The sequence below is a fragment of the Calypte anna genome, chromosome W, assembly GCF_003957555.1.
Source record: "Calypte anna isolate BGI_N300 chromosome W, bCalAnn1_v1.p, whole genome shotgun sequence".
NCBI lineage: Eukaryota > Metazoa > Chordata > Aves > Apodiformes > Trochilidae > Calypte > Calypte anna.
Window position 1 is genome coordinate 1,425,364 of NC_044276.1, and position 24,792 is coordinate 1,450,155.

The 24,792-nt window shown below is 44.6% G+C and overlaps 1 pseudogene; it reads left to right on the top strand.

Moving 5' to 3' along the window:
* The first annotated feature begins 3,555 nt into the window (after positions 1-3,555).
* On the top strand, positions 3,556-22,839 carry LOC115600040 (annotated as a pseudogene).
* The last annotated feature ends 1,953 nt before the right edge of the window (positions 22,840-24,792 follow it).

Below are 24,792 nucleotides of genomic sequence, written 5' to 3' on the forward strand. Positions count from 1 at the left end.
AATAACAGTGGATGAGGATCTAGCTCAAATTGAGAAATCAATCAGCGCCTTAGAACAATCCCTGACTTCATTGTCTAAAATTGTCCTCCAAAATCGTAGGGCACTAGATCTCTTGTTTTTACAACAAAGAGGACATTGCGCTACGCTAGGAGAAGAGTGTTGTGTATATGCAGACAACACCGGTGTTGTCCGTGTTACCATGGCCAAGCTCAGAGAAAGTTCGGAAAAAAGAAAAAGAGACAATGAAGTCCAGCAGGAACGGTTTGAGTCATGGTTTAACCACACGCCATGGCTAACCACCCTCATTTCCACACTAATGGGACCGTTTATACTGCTCATCATAGCGCTAGTCTTCGGACCCTGTATATTAAGTAAGCTTGTGTTGTTTGTTAAAGACCGCTTAGAAAAAGATAATATAATGTTAGTAGAACGTAGCTGGTTTAAGAACACGGTTTTAGTTACATAATCCAATCGTTAGTTACCTCCCTTATAGATAAATGTACCCCATGATTAACGGTTACCCTCTACTAACACACTTGTTTGGTGTGCCTTATGTTTTATACAAGCTTTTTATACAATCCTTTACTAATTTAGTTGCATGGACCTTTAGATGTGCCTTATAACCCGGTGTGCCATACACTTTTAATATTTTTAATGTTTTAAGTTTTCTATACTTCTGCCCATTTAGTTAAGCAGAGGGAGGGGGGGAAATGTGGCAGTTAAGGTTTGAAAAGTGGCAGTTAAGGTTTGGCGGCCGGAAGATATCGTGCTGTACGGAAAGTTAAGATAGGGCTTCCCTCCTGACAACCAATAGGTACGGGTCCCTAACGCAAGCAGACGGAAGTGACGATGTAAACCTAGGCTATAAAATGCGGTGTAACATAAACAATAAAGGCCATTTGCCGTCCATCATATTGATGTCTGTGAGCTGATGGCCCGGGCAACCTGGGGTTGGTTGCTGTGTCGTTCTTGAACCAGGTCGCCACGCCTTGCTGGAGGCAACAGATGATGACGAAGAAGACATTCCAACACCACTGCTATCAGGACAGAACAATCAAGGCATCAAAGGTACTGGTAAACCCCGACCAGGAAGATGGTCTGGAGTCATCCGTGATGCCATCCTCGAAGGGGATTGGGAGGCCAGCACTGTTGCTTGCCCTGTTCTATATGATAACAATGGGCCACCTATATTTGAGCAACACAGCTGGAAAACCTTACGGCAAGCCAAGAAGACCCTAAGAGACGGAGGATTAAAATCAGAAAGTGGTCAAGCCGTTCTGGACTGGCTATTCACCGCAGACACCAATTGTCCCCACGACTGCTGCAACCTGGCCAGGTACCTGCTTACCCCATCCCAGCAGATTGTCTGGGTCAAAGAATGGGAACGCCTGGCCCAGGCAGAGGCAAACCGCCCTCGAGCACCCGGTGACCCACTGTCAGGGGTAACCGCCGAGATGCTCACGGGCTCGGGACGATATGCGGACGTCCAAGTCCAGCTGCAGTTCCCGACTGTGCTCCACCACATTGGTGCACACCTAGCCTGCCGAGCCTTCAACGTGGTCCCAGAGCCCACTCCAGTCCCTTCATTTACCGCCGTTAAGCAAGGGATGAATGAGCCTTTTCAACATTTTGTTAATAGACTCTGGCAGTCTATCACGGCTCAGTCAGAGCTGGGAACAGAACAGAGGGACTTCATGTTTAAGTTGCTGGCATTCGAAAACGCGAATCCAAAAATGAAGTCGCTGTTCTCCACGTTACCAAAGACAGCTGATGTTTCAGAAATGCTAGAGGTAGCTTCCAGGGCCACCCAGACGCAGCAACACCAAGGCATGGCCAGTGCCTTTGCTGCTGCCCTGGAACCCACCCAGAAGCTCCTCGCAGCAGTGGCACAAAGATTAGACGGAAGGGGAAATCGATTCAAAAGGAGAAATCGATCAAGAAAATCCACCCCCATCTGTTTCCGTTGTGGGGCCACTCGGCAAGGGCATGCTCAGCCACAGTATGGTGCGACCGATGCCAGAAAAATAACCATAACAACCTGGCATGTAGGTCCACAAAAAACGAAAGACGCAGCACGCAAGGCCCCCGCGGCAGGACACAAGTAGCCGGGCCAGCGCTCTACAACAGTTTCCCGCCCCAGCCACAAGGGGAAGCCTGGGCATCGATGTGCCCTCAGCAATAGACATCACGCTGACAACAACACAGGTTTACCGGTTACCAACAGGGATTTTCGGACCGATAAACCAGGAAAATAGCACGATTGGAGCCTTACTAATGGGACGTTCATCCACCGGAGTTGCAGGACTTATTGTGCTCCCAGGAGTCATAGATGCGGATTATACAGGGGAAATAATAATTACCTGTTTCACATTAACGCCCCCCCTGATAATCAAAGCAGGGACCCGGCTAGCACAACTGGTCCTCCTCCCAAAAATGAACCTAGGAAAGAACGCCCCCATGGCACGAGGCAGCCAGGGCTTTGGTTCTTCTGGAAGCACTCTAGTGACCTTGGTGTCATCATTATTGTGAAATTGACCGCTGGAAAAGAGGTCAAGACCTGTTCCACGATGATGAACACCGGGGCTGATGTCACAATAATCAACCTCAATGTGTGGCCCCGTCATTGGAAACTTGTTGCTGCCCATGATGCCGTCCAGGGAGTAGGTGGTGGTTCCACCCCCTTTCAGGCCCTTGAACCGGTGCAATTGCAGTTTCCTGAAGGTCAAAAGGTAACCGTACGTCCATATGTGTTGCCCCTACCAGGGCAACTTGGAGGGTTGATCAGCAGGGAAGGGATGAGCCAACTAGGAGCCGTCCTCTCCATCCATGAACCCACCCGACTCCCTCAACATTTTCAATGAGGGCCGCTGCAGAAGTGCCGCCAAACCCCAGATTGCAATGGAAGACAGATACCCCGGTCTGGGTGGAGCAGTGGCCTCTATCGAAAGAGCGGCTAAAAATCGCCAACTGCCTAGTAAAGGAGCAGCTGGATGCAGGACACATCCAGCCGTCCGTCAGTCCTTGGAACACGCCCATCTTCGTGGTTCCGAAAAAGGCAAATGGCGACTATTACAAGATTTAGGTTAAGTCAACAACCAGATGTGGCCAATGGGCGCCCTCCAACCTGGGTTGCCATTACTTACAATGTTACCAAGAGACTGGCACCTTCTGGTTATTGACCTCAAAGATTGCTTTTTCAATATTCCCCTACATCCGGAAGATACAGCTCGCTTCGCATTCACCATCCCTTCGGTCAACAAAAGCAAACCGGTGAAGCGTTACGAATGGGTAGTGTTGCCACAGGGGATGAGAAATTCCCCAACAATATGCCAAATGTATGTGGCATGGGCACTCTCGCCGATCCGAAAAAAAATGCCGGAAACGCTAATATACCACTATATGGATGACATACTGCTTTGCCAGGAAGCCCCGTTCCCCGACAACTTTAGTCAAATATTGACCGACCAACTGAAAACAAAAGGATTAATAGTAGCTCCTGAGAAAGTGCAAACACAATCGCCCTGGAGCTACTTAGGGTGGCAAGTCACTCATGCCATGGTGAGACTGCAAAAACTAGAAGTGATCAGCTCGATCAAAACATTGAATGATGCCCAAAAACTAGTGGGCGAACTTCAATGGGTCCGACCCATTATAGGTCTCACCAACGCGGACATCCACCCCTTTTTGTCGCTATTGCGGGGCACGCAACCAGATGCGATACTGGACTGGACCGATAACCATACCAATGCGTTAAAACGGGTCGTCCACAAACTGGCAACCGGCTTTGCAGATCAGCGAGATGCCAACCAAGCCATCGGAATCTGGGTATGTAATCACCCCTCATTCCCATTCGCGCTGTTGCTACAGGACTTCAATTGGCAAAAGGAAAATGGGGAACATCACCGCAACAACTACGACCGGAAACACAATCAGAGCTCCACAAAATCAGACTCAATAGACATCTTAGAATGGCTATTCCCACCACACACAGCTCAGAAAAGTATCTGGCAACAAACTGAGATAACAGCATTCCTGATACGGAAGGGACGGCAGCGTTGCCTGGAAGTAGATGGCCAAGAGCCGGGATGGATCAGCATCCCTATCAAAACAATCGATTTTGATTGGCTACTGCAACGCTCCACACCTCTACAACTCGCCTTATTCGAATACTCTGGGGAAATCCGTCATGGAGGCCCAAAACATAAGCGCCTGCAGGCCATCAGCCAGTTCCACTGGATAGAGCGACCGATTGTTTCGGAGCGCCCAGTGCCTGGAATCACAGTATTCACTGATGCCGGAAAAAGGTCAAACGGCCGCCTGCGTATGGCAGGACAAGGGACAGTGGCAACAACATCAGACTCCGGGCACTGACAAAGATAACCTACAGACTTTGGAACTACTGGCTATTATTTGGGCCTTAACACGATGGTGACATGTTCCCCTTAACATCGTCTCCAACTCGCAATATACAGTAGGAGTGGCGAACCATATTGAGGATGCTCTTATCAAGCCAGTACAAAACAAACAGCTATTGGAGCTCTTTCTTACGCTACAACGTGTGCTGAAAATCCACACAGAACCGTTTTGCATCTTACACATTCGAAGTCATAAAACTTCTCTGGGATTAGGAGAAGGAAATGCAAAGGCTGACTCCCTGGTCAGCCTAGGATTACAGAGTCCCGTCAGTCAGTTCGCGAAGGCTCAAAACAGCCACTCCTTATTCCATCAAAACGCCAGGGTATTGAAGCGCATTTTTTCTAGTCCATGGGAAGACGCAAAAGGGATTGTCAAAGTATGCCCTCAGTGCGCACAGTTTGGCCCTGCCCTAGAAGTGGGAGTCAATCCACACGGACTGCAGGCGGGAGAGATCTAGCAAATGGATGTCACCCACATCCCGGAATTCGGATGACTCAAATATGTCCACGTGACAATAGACACTTTTTCGGGCATACTCTGGGCGACGGCTCAAACAGGGGAAAAATCTTTACATGTGGTCTGTCATCTGACTAACTGCTTTGCTCAAGTAGTAAAAACCGACAATGCACCTGCTTATACAGGCGGGAAAGTCAAGCAGTTTCTTGCTACTTGGGGAGTAAAACACATCACCGGAATCCCCATTCGTCTACAGGCCAGGCGATAGTGGAAAGAGCTAATCGCACCCTGAAGACGTATCTACAAAAACAAAAAGACAGCAAAGACATGGATCCACAGACGCGGCTTGGCAAAGTGCTTTTTACACTAAATTTTCTCAGTCTAAGGCGCGATTCACAGCAACCTCCTGTGTTACTTCACTACTCGTTCCAGAAGATGAACCACATGCCAGACGTCCAAATAAACTACAAGGACCCATCTACAGGTCAGTGGGTAGGGCCCAAACCGCTACTGTTTACCGGAAGAGGTTATAGCTGTGTTTCCACAGACTCCGGACCTCTTTGGGTACCCAGTAAGTGGACACGCCCTGCCGCAAGCAGATCTCCAAGGAACAACGATGCATCACCCAGCGGTTCAAACTAAATAACTTTGACAAACTCGCCTGTTTGGACATTGTATTATTTTTCTTACTTGTTGGTTGTGTTCTAATAATGATTAAAAAAAAAAAAAAAAAAGGGGGGGGGGAATGTAGAGTAACAAGGCAACCAGATGCCTCTGATTGCCAAGGAGTGGGTGTGAGCTCATATCAAGTCCACCTGTGCCCGGTTAGGGCAGGCCCCCTACTGAGCATGAGCAGGACCAGGGGGCCAATAAAAGGTAAGGCTCAAACTCACAGACTCAGCTCACACTGGAACTCACAATCTCGGGATGCTTGGCTTTACTGCTGCTTTCAGCAGTGCACTGCCTTTATTGTTCCTCTAGACCTCATTGCCAGCAAGGTGAGGCTCTGATGGCACAGCTGGCTAAGCCGCAGTACTGCAATGCCGAAGGCCCCGGGTTCGAGACTCCTCAGAGCCTCACCCTGGAGGCAATGAGCGCTACTGACACAATGAAGGTAATATAATGCCCAAGAGTGAGCTGCCCTGTGGCTGTGAGCCTTACCTTTTATTGGCATTACTGCTCCTTGCCCATGAGGAGGGATGCTTTATGAGCTCTCCTGAAACCTCTGTGACACCATGGGTGATGTGATGGGACACCTTGAGCAGCCTGCAGTAAGGCTTTTGTCAGTTTTTTCCTGAAGTAAGAAAATTCCAGCTTGGATTTTTTTTCAAGACGATTGAAAGTGTTGGTGAGAGTTTAGTGAAAAGAATCTGGCTGAAAAGCCCCACAGTATCTTCTTTGCTTGATTGATTTCTTGTGAAGCAGTAGTTTTACAAAAATTCATATTTAAAAAATTAATGAAATTTAAAAATATGTTTAATGAAACATATATACAATGGTTTTAGAGAAATAGAAGTAGTAGAATCATAGAAGCAATAGTTTAAGGGGGTCTCACATAAATTTACTAGTTGAATAGCATAGGTAGGTGGGTATTTGGCAAGGGTATATTTGATAATGGAATGTACTTATTTTGGAAAAATTATCACTCAGAGCAAAATGAGAAAAACTAATGAGAAGGTTTCTGACTGCCAGAAAAGAAAGACAAGCACTGCAGGTCATCCAAAAGAAGTAGTTACAAAGAGTAAGACAATGAAGGCCTGTTAATGCTGTTTTGTTTCTTTACTAAAGAAAGAATTCCTCCTACAATTGGTAATCTTACATTAAGTCCTTTCACTCTGTATTAGTCAGTGGTGTCAGAGTTATCTGTTATGATGAGGTTCACTGTCACCTCACATCTGGTGCTACAGATGTTAAAGTGCTGCCTTTGTGGAATTACCACCCAGCACCCAACCATGCCCATTGTTGGGAAAAAAACAGTATCTCAGCTCTGTGTGTTTGACTGGCTTAATGTATACCAAGTGATGAAACCCAGATTTGTGACAAAAGTTTTGGGTGACCTGAATGGGACACCACTACTCTGCCTTGCCTGGTTTTTCTTGCCACATGTGACAGGGAGGATGGTCTGGAGTGGACTCCAGTGTGATTCCACCTTTTTGATCAGGGACTCCCTCAGCTCCTCTCCCTTGTTGGGCAGTAAGGGATACCAGGTGCAATGCTTGCATTAAGATATTGCGGAAATTCAGGGAAGAGAAACGGTATACCTCTTCTACTCTTTAGGATGAATCTTAAAATATACGGACAAATTTAAAAGCTGATTTCCCACCAGAAAGAAAATATAAAAATTAAACACTATAGTAACTAATGGTGGAATTAAAATTAAACGTTGTAATTAACCTGTTCAGTTGAAAGACAGAGAAAAATACTCTCAAAATGTGAAGTTTCTGTCTTTATAATTTTGATATGTGAAAATTTTTCATATTTAGTTTTGTTATACTCTACTGCTATGAAGTTTTCGATCATTGTACATAGTTACTGCATATAATGCGACCAATAATACTCTAATTTGTAGTGCCCTATCCTAAAAGACATCAGTTTGTCAAATGCACCTTCTGAATAATTGAATTGGAAATGCTTTTGGAAAACTAAATTCACAGGTACATCAAGTCCCGAGGATGTTGCTACAGAACCCTTAGCTTTGGAGGTGACACTGCTTGAAGAACAAGGACTCTGCACATCATACGTATCACCGTTGTAAGACGAAACCTCTTTTAGGGCATGACGCTCTGAGGTCCAAACAGGTGTTCCAACAGAAGTTCACAAATAGTGCTCTGAGTCTATTGCCCTCAGGGTTGATTAGCCTGGCTCGGTGCTATTGCTAAGGAATCGGCTAACCTCTCTCCTGACTTGCTCAGGAATGAATGTAACTTGTGTCTAAGGCCTCACCTTTTATTGGCACCCTAATCCTGCTCATGCACATGGGGGGCCCGCCCTAATCAGGCACAGGTGGACTTAACACAAGCTCATGCCCACTACCTGGTAATTAGTGGAACCTGGTTGCCTCATTGCCTCATTTCACTACATAAAACCACTGCCTGAATTGAAGAAGCTGGAGTGAAGATGCTAAGCTTGTAGCCATCATGATATCATTGCTTTATGATATTGCCTTATGATATCATCATGCCTTGTGATATTTGGACTCATGGGGTGAGGGGATGGCATTGTTGAGATGTCATTTGAGTATATGGTTTTTGTGATCGAAGCAATCAGCCTTTGTGATTGCACAGCCTGAACAATGAAGTATCTATTTTTGTGCTTTTATAATATCTATATTCATACATACCTTTGAGGGATTTGTGTCCCTAAAAATTGCTCAAAAAACCCTTTAATTGTTGGAGAAACACAACTGATATTTTGACTGTAGAGAAAAAGACCTTGAGTGTCATTTCATCTTAATCTGATCAAGGGGTGTTTGGATGGTTTCAAGAGGACGTCACTCTCTGTTTACCCTCAGAGGGTAACTTTTCCCTCAAAGGGAAACTCTGGCCTGGGAGATGGAATCTCCTTTGGCTGTTGTCTGGGTCAGGCCATGGGATTTGACAGTCCTGTGCTGTTGTGCCAGCAGCAGGTGGTTGTGCTGGAGTGCCCTGACATTTCCTTTAGCCTCACAGGTCTGTGCTTGGCCACACAATTGAGCAGCTGCCCTGACTGAGGTTGGACCACCCCTGGAACCTCCAGTCACCCGTGGCTTGCATGGGAAGAGGAGGGAAAGGAGAATCCCCCTGGCACTGCCTGGGCGTCCAGTGTGAGAGTGGAAGAAGCAGAGGTTGTGTCTCTAGAGGGGAACTGGCTGTGCTTGAAAGGAGGGAGGGGACATGAGAGATGACTTCAGTGTGTGTCCCATTGGGTTCCTGGGGAGCCCCAGGGAGAGCTGGAGCAGCTCCTCTGCAGAGCACAGCAGGGCTGAGGGCACTGCTTTCAGGCAGCAGGGCAGGGGAGAGGAAAGAGAGAGAGGAGAAAGGCAGCCTGGGCTGGGAGGAGAGCTGAGAGTTGCCTGGTGGAGAAATCTTCCGAGCCTCTGCCATGGTGAGTCTCTGGCTGCAGGGCAGTGAAGCTGGGCTTCCTGGAGGGGGTCTTCTCCAGCTGGCAGCCTGTGCCACAGCTGATGGGATCCTTCTGGAGGATTTTGGTGGGCAGGAGGAAAAGGTTTGGCAGAGTAGGGCTGTCCTGGAGTAGCATCAGAGAGAGAGGGCATGGGGCTGCCTTCTGCTGGGGATGGCTGTGGGGGCTGAGGGGGTGTGTGCTGGCAGGGGTGCCCAGGGCTGTCCTTCAGAGCAGTGTCCTTTAGCTAAGGGGCTGTGTGCAGGGGCAGGGACTCTGCTGCCTGCCTGCATGCCAGGGGCAGCTCTCAGCCTGCCCAGCTCCAGCCAGCAGATGTGTCAATGGCAAGGAGGTTTCCATCTTTTCTCTGCCCTCTGGAGCTCTGTGCAATGCCCTCTGTGAGGTTGGGGAGGAGTTGACCCTCCCTTCATCAGACCAACTCCCGCTTCTCTGCATGCAGCCACAGGCAATCCTCTTGCCTTGCTCTGTTCTCCCTGAGTACAGCAGTGTCACGATTTTAACGCTGGCCCGGCAATTAAACCAAGTAACAGATGCTCTCTATTAATCTGTCTCTCTTCCCTCATACAGAAAGGAGAGAGAATAAGGGAGAGAGACTTATGGGTTGGAAACTAAACTACACAACTTTAATGAAAAAGTAGTGATAAATAGGAAAAATTACTAAATATATACAAATATACAGGAAAATTGATACCACGTTCCTTCCCCCCTTTTCCCCCAATAACTCTCATGTCACCACCGAGGCTGCAGGGCAGCCCTGGGAAAGTCCAGACTGAACTCCTGGAGTCAGCAGCAGTCGGGAACTGGAGGCAGGAACACACAGATATGGGCTGGCACGGATCAGGACCACAGGCAGACGAACAGACAGAACCCTCCCAGGATGCCGGGTGAAGGAAGGGAAGCAGGAAAGGCAGGAAGGGCAGGCAGCCGGAAGATGGAAGCATGGCTTGTCCATCGTGATGCCTCAAATTTATACTGAGTATGACGTGTATGGGATGGAATACTCTGTTTGGTCAATTCTGGCATCTATCTTTTCTGTTCCTCCCCAAAGGAGGGCTCAGGTGGGACCTCTTTCTTCCTTCTGGAGGGTAAAATGTTCCTCAGAGCTGAGCAGTGTCCTTGGCTCTGCATACCAGTCTCTAGCAGTAACTATAAACATCAAGTGTTATCAGTCCTAGAAGCACACACTGTCTGAGAAACTTGCTGTTAATTTCGGCAAGTTCAACTACTTGGAAGAGACTTAGTTGAAAGCAAAAGTACAAGACAGAAAATCACCTTTATCCTGGCCCAAACCAGGATAAGCAGAAATGCTGAGGGTTTGAGACATCCAAGAACATTCCCTGGGAGAGAAGGGGGGAGCTGAAAAAGAAACCCAAACCTCCCTGAAACTGCCTTCTGCCACCCTGGTTCCTTAGTACTGAGAATGCAGATGACCCTTTTCGTTTAGCACTGCTTTCATGTGACAAACTTTACCACTACCAGTGTCTCTTTTTCGTGGGTTCCTCTTGAGCTGCAGGCTGCCCTCCAGAAGGAAACAGATGAGAGCAGAATTCATGGAGAGAAAACATGTCCTCACTGCTTTACCAAACTGACACTTTACCTCCAGATTTTCCTTAAAGAACACTAGATATCTCAGGCATATCTGCCTTAAAAATACTCATCATTATTTGTGGGGTAAGTAGAAGAGAAGAAATGAAAACTTTCCTATCACGTATGCTCTGCAGGCTGGTACATTATGGGTAAAAATTCTGAAATGTTTATGGATGTCTAGATTGGATTTAATCTGAATTTCAAAATTGGAATTTATCTGAATTTACAAATTTCTGTAGGACAGCACTGACTTTTGAAGAGCCCAGACATCAGCCCCTTTTCCCTATGACACCTTCAGCCAGCACCAACCACAGGTCATGAATGGGACTTGCAAAAGTTCTTCCTGTATGGAGCAAGGTGCTTTGGGGATTTCTGTGAGAAACTGAATGGATCTGCTGAGAAAATTCTGACATTCCTTATTTAACATTTCCTTTCTCTGACAGTGCTCTATGCCCAGAGACAGCAGATGTCCAACAGCAGCTCCATCAGCCTCCTCCTGGAATTTGCAGACAGGTGGGAGCTGCAGCTCTTGCACTTCTGGCTCTTCCTGGGCATCTACCTGGCTTCCCTCCTGGGCAACGGCCTCATCATCACCACCATCGCCTGTGACCACCACCTCCACACCCCCATGTACTTCTTCCTCCTCAACCTCTCCCTCCTCGACCTGGGATCTATCTCCACCACTCTGCCCAAAGCCATGTCCAATTCCCTCTGGGACAAGAGAGACATCTCCTACAAGGGATGTGTTTCACAGCTCTTTCTCTTTGCCTTCTTTATAGTGGCAGAAATCTCTCTCCTGACCATCGTATCCTACAACCGCTACGTAGCCATCTGCAAACCCCTGCACTACGGGACCCTCCTGGGCAGCAGAGCTTGTGTTCACATGGCAGCAGCTGCCTGAGGCACTGGGTTTCTCAATGCTCTGCTGCACACAGCCAATACATTTTCCCTGCCCCTCTGCCAAGGCAATGCCCTGGACCAGTTCTTCTGTGAAATCCCCCAGATCCTCAAGCTCTCCTGCTCACACTCCTACCTCAGGGAACTGGGGCTTCTTGTGGTCAGTGCCTCTTTTATCATTTGTCTGTTTTGTTTTCATAGTGGTGTCCTATGTGGAGATCTTCAGGGCTGTGCTGAGGATCCCCTCGGAGCAGGGAAGGCACAAAGCCTTTTCCACGTTCCTCCCTCACCTGGCTGTGGTCTCTCTGTTTATCAGCACTTCCATGTTTGCCTACCTGAAGCCCCCCTCCATCTCCTCCCCCTCCCTGGACTTAGTCGTGTCATTTCTCTACTCGGTGGTTCCTCCAGCAGTGAATCCGCTCATCTACAGCATGAGGAACCAGGACCTCAAGGGTGCTGTGAGGAAACTCACAACAGGATTTTTTTCTCAAGTAATAAAATGCTCAATTTATCATGCATGTAATGGATAATGTATCTCATACCATTAATGATGTTTCTTATAATAGACTCAGCCTGCTTTATGGAGCTGCTGGGGGTGGAGGGGTTTTCTCTGTTTTACACATCATAATGGTTTGCACAAAGAAATCTCATTGTTCATACCATTTCCTCTATCTTCCTTTCCAGTGTTTAACAAAATTTACTGGAAAAGTTTTTCAAATAACATCTGTGTTCTCTGAGCATTTTGACAAATACAGGATCCATCAGTGACTTCTTTACCTGATGTCCTTTTACTGAGATTCCTCTGGTGTTAGGGTTGGATCCAGCCACACTTGGAGTTCTCTGAGAAAGAGTTTAGAAAGCAAGGGGGTTCACTCTGACTCTTGTGACTCAACAGGAGTGCCTTCCTCATTCTCTTCCCTGATCCCTTAAAAAATCACTCCAACCCATTCCTGGCTCCTTTTCCACTCTGTTATATAAATCAGTGCCTGAGATCCCCCTGTCAGCCACTCTAATTTTGGTCCCTACATATCGCTTTCACACAGTAACAGAGAAATCCTTGACATTAAATCCTATTAAGTAACAATTTATATATTAAAATCACTTTTTCCCAGTATCTTTGTCACATGACAAAGGTCAGGATGACTAGGACGGAGGTCATGTTTGTGTTAAAGAGATGTCAGGGAGGTGATCTGAGGCAGCCAACACAGCTTCCCAAAGGGCAAACTGTGCCCTTTGGCCAGCCGTGCCCTCCATACCTTCCACGGGCCCTGGCCCTGGCTTGCTGGGTTTGCCCTGGGGCTCTACAAGTGAAGGGGGGAAAGGGGGAGGTGTGTTGGGGAAACAGTTCAGAAATATCCAGGTTGTGAGCAATCCTGACTTCAATTTAGGCCACATTGGGTTAATGGTTATTGAGGCCTAGTTAGAGGCTTTCTGAGAATGAGCTACTGGGAAAGAGATAACTTAATTGGCAACAGAAGAGGAAAATAATTATGTGAGAAGAATCTTTCTGTGAGAATGGTATGTGTAATTGGAATACAAAGCCACCTGCATGATAAGATGGTGTAAACAAGACTTCTCTATGTAAAGTGAGTGCAAGTTGCTAATAAACGATTTCATACAATCATATTGATGTGCACATGGAATCCTTAAGCCTCCGCAGACTGTTTTCCCACAAATGGCACCCGAACAGGGACCCAGGGTGGCCCGGACCAGGGACTAAAGATGGCCTGGACCAGGGACTCTCATGCTGTTGCTTCCAGGAGCGATGAAGACAGCTGGCATGAGAGAGGAGCGGAGAAGCCAGCCGAAAGGAGATTGCTGCCCCGGCAATCTATGTAGCTGGTGCCCGGCTACGGAATAAAAGAGCTCGGAATTGAAGAATCTTGCCCTGATCAGGTGAGCGGCTGGGGAGGAGATGGGGTCTACACTCTGATGTACAACAAGAAGAGGCAGTAGTTAAGCTCCTCCAATATATTCTCTCTAAGAGAGATTTATTACACGAAGGCAGGACCTTAGGTGAATTACTGAAATGGGCACAGGGTAGAGACTTGATCCCCTCGATGGGTACTGTTTTTGAGTTACCTACTTGGGAAGCCATAGGTATTGCCCTATGGGATAAAATTAGCGAAGGAGATAAGGAGGCACAATGCTTAGCATTACTTTGGAAATTGATTACAGAAACCTTAAAAGAAATGAAAAGTGAGAGGACAGCAGCAGCCTCAGCATTTGTTGTCTTAACATCTGATCTGCCAGTACCGATGAATGCTCAAAATATGGACTTGACCTCTAAACAGTTTGAGACACCTAAAATACCCTTACCAGCACCTGAAGGGACTGTACTGATTCAAACTCAGTCAGCTGTGCCATTTGACCCTGGGGGTCAGATGAAAAGTAAAAATGGGACCGAGAAGCAAGACCAAAAGCGACCAAAAACACCACCAGAGTCATCGGAGTTCTCAGAGGGAGAGAAGCCGGAGAACACAGGCGAGGAATCTTGGAATGCAGACTCCCCACCTCGCACCCGCCTGCCGCGGCTCCCAGCTGCTCTGCCACCTTTCCACCTCCGAAGCCTGATTTATCTTCTTGACCACAGTTGCTTTCAATTAATCCTCTGCTTCACCTGTCAACACCATCAGTGCCTGCTATAGAGCAACAATCAAGGAAGGAACTGGGACTCGGAGACAAGCAACTAAGGAAACTGCTGAAGAAATCTGAAAAAACTGGAGACCAAGGATGAGTATACCCCTGAAAAAAACCTCATTTTTGCTCCAGGGAACATCCCGAACAATGGGGCACTAATCCATTTTTACCCCCTGATCCATTCCCTATTCCTGCTCCTATTTCCCTTAACCCTTTAACACCCACTGCTCTACCTCTTCCAGATCCAACATGGGGAGGGTAGGGTAGTGGGGGGGGTGGTAATGTGTATCCAGTAACTAGATGGAAGGGAATTATTCGAAATGCTATAGTTGAAAGAGAAATGGTTCCCAATATGAGTCCGATGGTTTTCCAGTGATTGTGGGACCAGGAGGAGGAGGTCAATGGGTTGCATTAGATTGGGAAATGATAAAAGAAGTCGAAGTTGCCATTGCACAGTACGGTTTGAAATCGGTTTGAGTCATTTACTTAATCTCTTTTGCAACATCTTTTTACTGCTCAATTGTTGATGCCATATGACACAAAAATGCTCATTGATACTCTGTTAACTCTTTCTCAACAATTGGAATTTCATCATAAATGGCAAATGCTGTGTGAAAATGCAGCTGTGATTCCTAGACAGAACACCAATGCATTACACGGAGTGCAAGCACAAATATTACTGGGTGCTTGTCCTTTTGTACGTGCAGATTTCCAGACATGGTTTCAAACTGAAGTGTTACAACTTTCACAATAATTGGCATATAAGGCTTTGCAAATTGTTCATGATCCTGCACAAGCAGACTTTTCTTTTACAAATATTAAACAGAGGAGAGCAGAGTCATATTCAAAATTTGTGGATCACTTCTATTCAGTGGTAATGTCACATCTCGATTTTAAAAAAAAACAAAAAAAAAAAAAAGAAAAAAAAAAAAGAAAAAAAAAAATTTTTTTGTATGTCGGCATATGACAATGCTAATGAAAAACACTAAAAGTGCATTAGGACTACTCCCAAAAAGGTGCTACAGCAGCCCAATTCTTAGAAGCTGCTTGAGGTAAAAATGCTTAAGATAAAGATGCTTAAGGATCATAATTGCAATACAGTTCTCAATATTGATGTATATTGTGGTGCATGGTACACTGGTGTTTCATACAGAGATAAAAAACTTGGTTGGTAATTATACTTGCAGTTTTGGTTTAGGAAATTGTACCATTTCATTTTGTTTCAGGGTAACTTTACCAGATTTTAGTAGCAATATCATTTCATTTTTGAATCTTCTAGTGGTTGTTAGTTTTTCTTATATATTGGTGAGAAGTAAGACAAAAAACACGGTTATGAGAATGAGTATGCCTTTTTGGAGGCTGAAAGTTGCTCCGGAGACTGAGAGCTGCTCCTGGTACAGAGAGCACCCCCACTCCTGCCCCCACAGCCGCTTCTCGCCCCCCCGCACACACTGCTGCTGCTCAGAAAATGAGCCCTGCTGCAGACACCACAGGAGAGAAAAAAAAATTGTGTGTGTGTGCTTTTGCTGTTTATAGGCTTGGAGTTTTGTCTCTAAACAATTTTATTAGGCCTTTTTGGTCTTCAATTTGGCAACCATGGAGGAAACCAGGACTCCACCGTGCCGTGACCCGGGAGGGGTCTGGGGACGCTTTTGGGGCCTCCCGACGAATTTTTGTCGGATAAGCCTCCTCTACCCCCTTGGTTCTACGCACCAGTGGACATCTGAACTTCCTCATACTAAAAAGTTGTTTAAGTCCTTCCACTGCAGTGTGAAATGTGCTTTTAGTATTGTGTTGTATTGATAAAAAGGTTTCTGTTAATGTTGTAATTCATGGGATCGTTTATATGTTGATTATGGGATCTATATCTATATGTTCATTGTGCTACTCGGTTTCACTGCTAAGCAGATGAACTTCTGATATTTTAACACAGATGCTAAAAGGTGTTGATAGTGTCAGATATGCAGTTTTATAATATTGTGCTGCCACTGACTTTTTATTGTTAGCTTTTAGGTTATGTTTGTGAAGACTTGGCTAGAGTGTATTGGCATAAATTTTGCTGATCATTCAGAGTCAATTCACAACTGAAAGCGATTGATTAAGATAACATGAAAAAATTAACTGTTGCATATACTGGGTTAGATGAATGGTTAAATCATTTAAGGATGTGGGGATAGCTTAGAGATTTAATTAGACAAGGTGTATCAATTATATTTGTTAATATTGGTTTTGATAAAAAAAAAAAGAAAAGGACAGAGCGAGATGTCAGGACATCGCTGGAGTGGACCCGAGACAGATCATTTTGCCCTTATGCAAGACTATTTGGCTTGGCTACTGCGAACTTCAACAGACCTGCAAAGAGCATTGGCGGGGAAATAACGAATTCTTACCCCTCATATCGCTTGTTACCACTTTTATCTAACATGCAGTAGGAATCATGTAGGTTTTTTTGTCTGACAGTCCAGTGGACAGCATAATGGTCTTTACGGATGCTGGAAAAAAATCCCGTAAAGCTGTTGATACCTGGGAGGAGACACCTGGACAATGGAAAGAACATTTAATTCAAGGGAAGTCATTTGACTCTTTGCAAACCCTTGAACTCACCATGGTTATTTGGGTTTTTGAAATGTGGAATAATACTGCTGTAAATATAGTCTCTGATTCACTTTATGTAGTAGGTATTGTTTTGAGAATGTATCATGCCATTTTGAAGGAAATTTCGAATAAGCATTTGTATTTCTTGTTGCAGAAGTTACTAAGACTCTTAGGGAAAGAGAACATCCTTATTTTATCACTCATATCCAGAGTCATCTTAGTGACCGAGGTTTGGCTATCGGTAATAACCAAGCTGACCATTTAGTTGCACCAGCGTGGACTGGTCCTTCTGTTGATGTTTTTTCACAAGCTCGACAATCTCATGCATTTTTTTCATCAAACTGCTAAAGTGCTAGCGAAGCAATTTCATTTACCTCTGGGGGATGCCCAGGGAATTGTGAACTCTTGTCCTGATTGCCAAAAGGTTGATCTTGGTATTGGGATGGAAGTCAATCCTAAAGGTTTAAAATCCTTGGAACTGTGGCAAATGGATGTCACTCATTTACAACAGTTTGGACATTTAAAATATGTGCCTGTTGTTATAGATACTTTTTCTATGGCCGTTTGGGCCTCTGCTCAGACTGGTGAGGCAACGAAACATGTTATCAGACATCTATATGTATCCTTTGCTGTTCTAGGAGTACCTCAGTCTATTAAGACGGACAATGGCCCCGCTTATTCTTCTGCTCGTTTTCGGCAGTTTTGTGGACAATGGGGTATTCGACATGTTACTGGTATTCCTTATAACCCTACAGGACAAGCAATAGTGGAACGTTGCCATTCAGTACTAAAGACACTCCTTGAAAGACAAAAAGGGAGGAGGAAGGGAGTCCTCCTCAGGACTGGTTAAGTAAGGCTGTGTATGTCATGAACTATTTACGCCTTACAGGAGATCGTACAGAACCTCCGATACTGATTCACCAAAAAGCTTTAGCAGACTTTGCTTCGGAATCTTCCTACAAAATTTTGGTGGAATTCAAGAATTCCATCACTGGACAATGGGAAGGGCCAGCAGAAGTGAAACTGACTGATCGAGGTTATATGTGCTTACTTACAGGTACTGGAGTGCGTTGGGTACCGAGCAGATGGGTTCGACCATGGAAACAAATGCCTTTAAATGCGGATTCACAGTGATAATATTTCTGATACAAGTATTTGGTTTGGGAGATTGTACTGATTTATTTTAGGCTGATTCCACCAGATTTTAGTAGTAATAGTGTTTTGGTTTTTAAAGTTTTTGGTAGGTGTTGTTAAATTTTTTTCATTTATTGGTAAAGAGTATGATAGATTCATGAGAATGTTTTTCAGAGGCTGAGAAATGCTGCGGAGAGAAAGAAATTCCCCCCCCCCTCCCCCGACTCTTTCCCCCACAGCTGCTTTTCAACCCCCTTTGGTGTGCCTGGCGATTGCTCCCAGCAAGCTTGCTATAGCTGCAGGTGCTGCCTCTGCCCCCGCAGATACTGTAGCTGTGAGCCATGCTGGGAGGGGGAGGAAAGGACACCACATAGCCTCATTAAAAAGACAAAAAAAGAAAAGTTTTTCAAATGCCTTCTGAAAGGTATGAAGCAGAAGTGGGAAATATTTTTACATTGTTCTGGGCATCAAATGTCTAGGCATGAATCTTGGTAGGTAATAACTTGAGGGTTACCTGCTACTCATGAAAGATAGTGATATTTTCTTTTCCTTGAAAGGAGATTCTCGCTATCCATGAAATAGAAATAATTTGGCTTCAGTTAGGTAGTGTCACTACTCTGCTTTTATGCAAACTCCAGATATTTTAAAACAACCTACTTTGATGGGCACATTGATTATAATTTGATCTATTATTTAAAAGAGTTTAAAAGATGCTCAAAGCTGCACTGCAAAATACTGTGCAAGGGTGTGGTGTGATAGAAAGAAATTCAAGTTTAGTTTGAAACCATTAGAGCACATGATTCGATAATAAAACTATTTTCATTACAGTCAAAAAAAAAAAAAAAAAAGAAGGAAAGACAAGGGAAGAGCGTATACCCTCATGAGAAGAAAAAAGAGCGTGACCTCATGAGAGCACTAATGAGTTATCAATAACATTTGTGATCAAACTGGTCAATGCAACAATTAGGCCTAGAATATAAGGGAAAATTTGAAATTTGGGTTTCTTGCTGTTTCATTTGTATCACACATAGCAAGAGGAAAAGCGTTCGGTAAGAATTGATAAAAATCATAAAATATACCAGTTAGCTTGTTGGCTTACAGATTTAATTAGGCAAGGCTTACCAGTTATATATATTATTATTGCTTTTATATTACTAGTATGTTATTATTGCTTTTGTATTTGTATATATGTTATTATTGCTTTTGCATTATTGGTATATTATTGCTTTTGCATTACTTGTATGCTGTTTATGACAATATATCATTAGCATGTTATCTTATGTAAGAAATAAGTCAGAATTGCTCAAAAAACAAAAAGGGGAATATGTTGGGGAAGCAGTTCAGATATATCCAGGTTGTGAGCAATCCTGACTTACTTCAATTTAGGCCACATTGGGTTAATGGTTATTGAGGCATAGTTAGAGGCTTTCTGAGAATGAGCTACTGGGAAAGAGATAACTTAATTGGCAACAGAAGAGGAAAATAATTATGTGAGAAGAATCTTTCCGTGAGAATGGTATGTGTAATTGGAATACAAAGCCACCTGCATGATAAGATGGTGTAAACAAGACTTCTCTATATAAAGTGAGTGCAAGTTGTTAATAAACGATTTCATACAATCATATTGATGTGCACATGGAATCCTTAAGCCTCCGCAGACTGTTTTCCCACAGAGGTGGGGGCCAGGGAATCCAAATGAAAATAGTCTCCAGCTGAGTCCAAACAAGGTCAGGCTGTCCAACCAGGCAGTATTATATGGGTATCACGGTGGTGAGGGAGTGGTAGCACAGTGCCACATGGAGGTGCTGAACGAGTGCCAGCTGCCAGCCAGAGGTTACAATGTGGTGGTGACAAGGTGGCGGTGGGAAATTTTCCTTATCCCTAATAGAACCTGTGTGCCTTTTCCTCCCATCAGATTTCTCCCCTGCAGGCTGCAGCTGGTTATGACTGTCTCTTTTGAACAAGCTCCATACCCATCTCCTTTAGAAAACTGCTGCAATTAGGCACAGCAGGAGTTTCCCCCTTTGCAAGTAGAGAAATATCAAATAGAGAAAGATTCCTACAGAATAATATACACGTTGCAAGCATCTGCTGGACATAAGCTGCCTCTAATGACGTTACATTTCTTTAAAAGATGATTTTGTGGGAAATATTTTTGGTAGCTACGTGCAGGAAGACAAAAATATTATTAAAGAATTCTCAAAGGACTGCTGAAAGATACTTATTCCAGTCAGGGTCATGCCATACCATAAAATGTCATACTCAGGACATAAAGTGGAGTGAGTGTGCTGTGGGGTTTGACCACTGCTTGGAGACTGGTTGGAAATTCATCGAAGAGTGTGAAGTGTGGAAACAAACTTTACAGTCCAGGAAAGGTTCTAAAGCAGGGATGTTTATTGCAGCGCTTGGCTGCTTGATCGTCGGTTACATGTGATGTAAGGGTTGATATAAAATGCCTCCTAGTAACTGTCAAGGGGTCACATTGACCTGAGAGAAGCTAACACAGAATGCTTGTTTAAAAGAAGCTAAGAAATTGTTTAGGTAGTCATCACCTTATAAGAGAAATACATGTGCTATAGTGATAACTATAGAAACCCTGAGATAAGAATCAGAACATGTTGTCAGCTTGGCTGAAGACTGAAGAAATCGGCGTGCCCAGAGAAGAGATGAAAAGTTTAAACAGAGAAAGACCTTTGCTTCATTTCTACTTCATCCCCACAACCCTCATGACGACCACCAGTAGACACTATGCAAGTTCCGGAGTGAGGAGATTATGAGAATAACCTCGTGGCAGTAATTGTAATACAAAGTGGGAGTAGGTGATGCATATGTATAGGGGTATTGGGAAATCTAATGAATGTGTAAAACTTCGGTGTATATAAAAAAAAGCCTAATTTCAAGATTGGTGCACATGGATTTCGGAGGACATATCCACTTGTGCACCAAGTACTGAATAAACACACCCCTCTCTATAACTTTCCAAATTGTAGAGTCAGTTTTCGCAAGACAGTAGGAGATGGAGGCTGGAGGCCATCTTGGACAGAACGACCATGAATTGATTGAGTTCTACATTCTTACCAGGAAGGTGGGAGGTTAAACTACTACACTGGACTTCTGAAGGGCAAACTTTATCCTCTTCAGCAGCCTGATGGCCACAATTCCTTGGGAATCTGTTCTGAAGGATAAAGGAGTCCAGGAAAGATGGATGCTCTTTAAGAAGGAAGTCTTGAAGGTGCAGGAACAGGCCATCCCCAAGACCTGTAAGGTGAGTCACTGGCACAGAAGACCAGCCTGGCTGAACAAGGAATGTTGGCTGTCTCTCAAGAAAAAAAATAGAATGTACAAGGGGTGGAGGAAGGGGTAGGACAGTCACGAAAACTACAAAAATGCTGAAAAGCTATGAGGGGAGGGAATTAGGAAGTCCAAACACCAGCTAGAAATTAATCTCACCTACATGGCTTAGGATACCAAGAAAAGCTTTCATAAATATATGAAGAATAAAAGAAGGACCAGGGTGACCCCCATCACCAGACAGATGTACGAAGACTCCTGGGTTGAAACACAGGGATCGGGGAATAGAACTGTACTGGAGATTTACAGTGGCACCTCTCTGCAAGCAGAACGGAGGGAGGGATGCCTTATAACACACCCTGCACATGGCCTGTACAAGGGTGTTTGATGATAGCCACACAGAAATTGCAGGAGCACCTCCAGGGGTGTGCCTTAGAGTCTGGGATGGATGCTTCTGATCCCATCCCTCTAATCAGTCTTGCTCTAGGCTGGGGGTTTTCAGATACCTCAGGACATTCCCCTTATCCTTGTTTGTTAGTCTCATTTTTCTTAAGCCTGTTTTCTTACTTTACTCAAGAAAGAATTGCACCTCTAATTGGTAATCTGTCATTAAAAAAAAAAAACAAAACAAAACAGCAAAACATCAAAACACAAAAAGAGAAATAACCAACCAACAAACAAAAAAGCAAAAACCAAAAACGTGAAAACAAGTAGCTCTTAAACATATAAAATTTAGAATTATAACTAAATTGTTGGGAAACTGTCTGGAAGAAAACAGACATGTGAGCAATCCCGACAATTTAGCTTTAGCTAGAATAAGCTAAGGGTCTTGAGGCCTAGTTTCAAGGTTACTGAAACATGAGCTATGGGAAAAAGATAAGGGAGCTGGCAGCAGAAAAGAAGGATAATGATGTAGCCAGCAGAAGTTCTGTGAGAACAGGACTTGTGGCCAAGATATAACCACCTGCAAGATATCATTATATAAACAAGGGCTCTATATAAAGCGAGTGTAAATTGTTAATAGACGACTTCACTTTAACCATAATGGTGACTATGTGTTGTCTTAAAGCCTCGGCAGATTTTTCCACATTTGGCGCCTGAAAAGGGACCGTCTCACTGTTGCTTCCAGGAGCGATGAAGACTGTAGTGGAACAAAGAAACCAGATGCCTCTAATTGCCAAGGAGTGGATGTGAGCTAGTATCAAGTCCACCTGTGCCTAGTTAGGGCAGGCCCCCTATTGAGCATGAGCAGGACCAGGGGGGCAATAAAAGGTGAGGCTCACACCCCCAGACTAGCTCACTCTTGGGCTAGTCAAGAGAGAGGCCGGTAGCTCTTTGAGACACAGACCGATCTAGGCTAGTTCTACTTCGTGAGTGGTAGACTTAGAGCACAGCTCACAAGTCTCTATTGCAACACCTAGTTAGACCTTGAGGCGCCGATCCCTAAAGAAAGGTTCGTCTCGTAACAGAAGACAGCTGGAATGAGAGGGTAGCGAGAAAGCTGACCGAAGCAATGGTGCGGTAGGAGCAGAGAAGCCAGTCAAAAGGAGACTGCTGCTCCGGTGGTCTATGTAGCTAGTGCCTGGCTATGGAATGAAAGAGGTATCTCAGAATTGAATCTCGCCAGGAAAAAGGTGAGCGGCTGGGGAGGAGATGGGGTCTACACTCTCTAAAGAAGAAGAGGCAGTAGTTAAGCTCCTCCAATGTATTCTCTCTAAGAGAGGTCTATTACACGAAGGCAGGACCTTACGTGAATTACTGAAATGGGCACGGGATAGAGACTTGATCCCCTTGATAGGTACCGTTTTTGAGTTACCTACTTGGGAAGCCATAGGTATTGCCCTATGAGATAAAAGTAGCGATGGAGATGAGGAGGCACGATGCTTAGCGACACTCTGGGAAACTATTAGAGAAACCCTAAAAGAAATGAAAAGTGAGAGGGCAGCAGAAGCCTCAGCGTTTGCTGCCTTAATGCCTGATCTACCAGTACTGATCAATGCTCAAAATATGGACTTGACCTCTAAACAGTTGTTTGAGAAACCTAAAATACCCTTACGAGCACTTGAATGGACTATACTGATTCAAGCTCAGCTAACTGTGCCATTTGACCCTGGGGGTTGGATGAAAAGTAAAAATGGGACCGTGAAGCAAAACCAAAAGCGACCGAAAACACCACCAGAATCCCTGGAGGACCCAGAGGGAGAGAAGCCGGAGAACACAGGCAAGGAATCTTGGAATGCAGACTCCCCACCTCGCACCCGCCTGCCGTGGCTCCCAGCTGCTCTGCCAGCTTTCCACCTCCGATGCCTGATTTATCTTCTTGACCACAGTTGCCTTTAATTAATCCTCTGCTTCACCTTTCAACACCATCAGTGCCTGCTATAGAGCAACAACCAAGGAAAGAACTGGGACTTGGAAAAAAGCAACTAAGGGAACTGCTGAAAAAACTGAAAGAACTGGAGACCAAGGATGAGTATACCCCTGAAAAAACCCTAATTTTTGCTCTGGGGAACATCCCGAACAACCCAGGGGCACTAATCCATTTTTACCCCCTGATCCATTCCCTATTCCTGCTCCTGCTTCCCTTAACCCTTTAACACCCACTGCTCCACCTCTTCCAGATACAACATGGGGAGGGGAGGGTGGTGGTGGGGGTAGTGGGAGGGGTTGGAGTATGGATCCGGTAATAGATGGAAGGGAATTATTCGAAATGCTATAGTTGAAAGAGAAATGGTTCCCAATGTGGGTCCGATGGCTTTTCCAGTGATTGTGGGACCAGGAGGAGGAGGTCAGTGGGTTGCATTCGATTGGAAAATGATAAAAGAAGCCAAAGCTGCCATTAAGCAGTACAGTTTGAAATCGGTTTGAGTCATTTACTCAATCTCTTTTGCAACATCTTTTTACTGCTCAGTTGTTGATGCCATATGACACAAAAATGCTCATTAATACTCTGTTAACTCCTTCTCAACAATTGCAATTTTGTCATAAATGGAAAATGCTGTGTGAAAATGCAGATGTGATTCCTAGACAGAACACCAAAGCATTATACGGAGTGCAAGCACAAATGTTACTGGGTGTTTGTCCTTTTGTATGTGCAGATTTGCAGGCATTGTTTCAAACTGAAGTGTTACAACTTTCACAAGAATTGGCGTGTAAAGCTTTGCAAACTGTGATTGATCCTGCACAAGCAACCCTCTCTTTTACAAATATTAAACAGGGGGGAGCAGAGTCATATTCAAAATTTGTGGATCACATATTCAGCGATAACATCACATCTGGATTTTTCAGAAGAAAATAATTTTTTTTATTTGATAGCATATGACAATGCCAAAAAAAAAACCAACCCAAAAAAAAAAACTTAAACATTCATTAGGACTACTCCCAAAAGGTGCTACAGCAGCCCAATTGTTAGAAGCTTCTGAGCGAATGCTAGAAGCATATAAAGCTGCTTAAGGACCATCATTGCAGTACGGTTCTCAATATTGATGTATATTGTGGTGCATGGTGCACTGGTGTTTCATACAGAGATAAAAATCTTGGTTGGTAATTTTACTTGCAGTTTTGGTTTTGGAGATTGTACCACTTCATTTAATTTTAGGCTAACTTAACCAGATTTTACTAGCAATATCATTTAATTTTTTAATCTTCTAGTGGTTG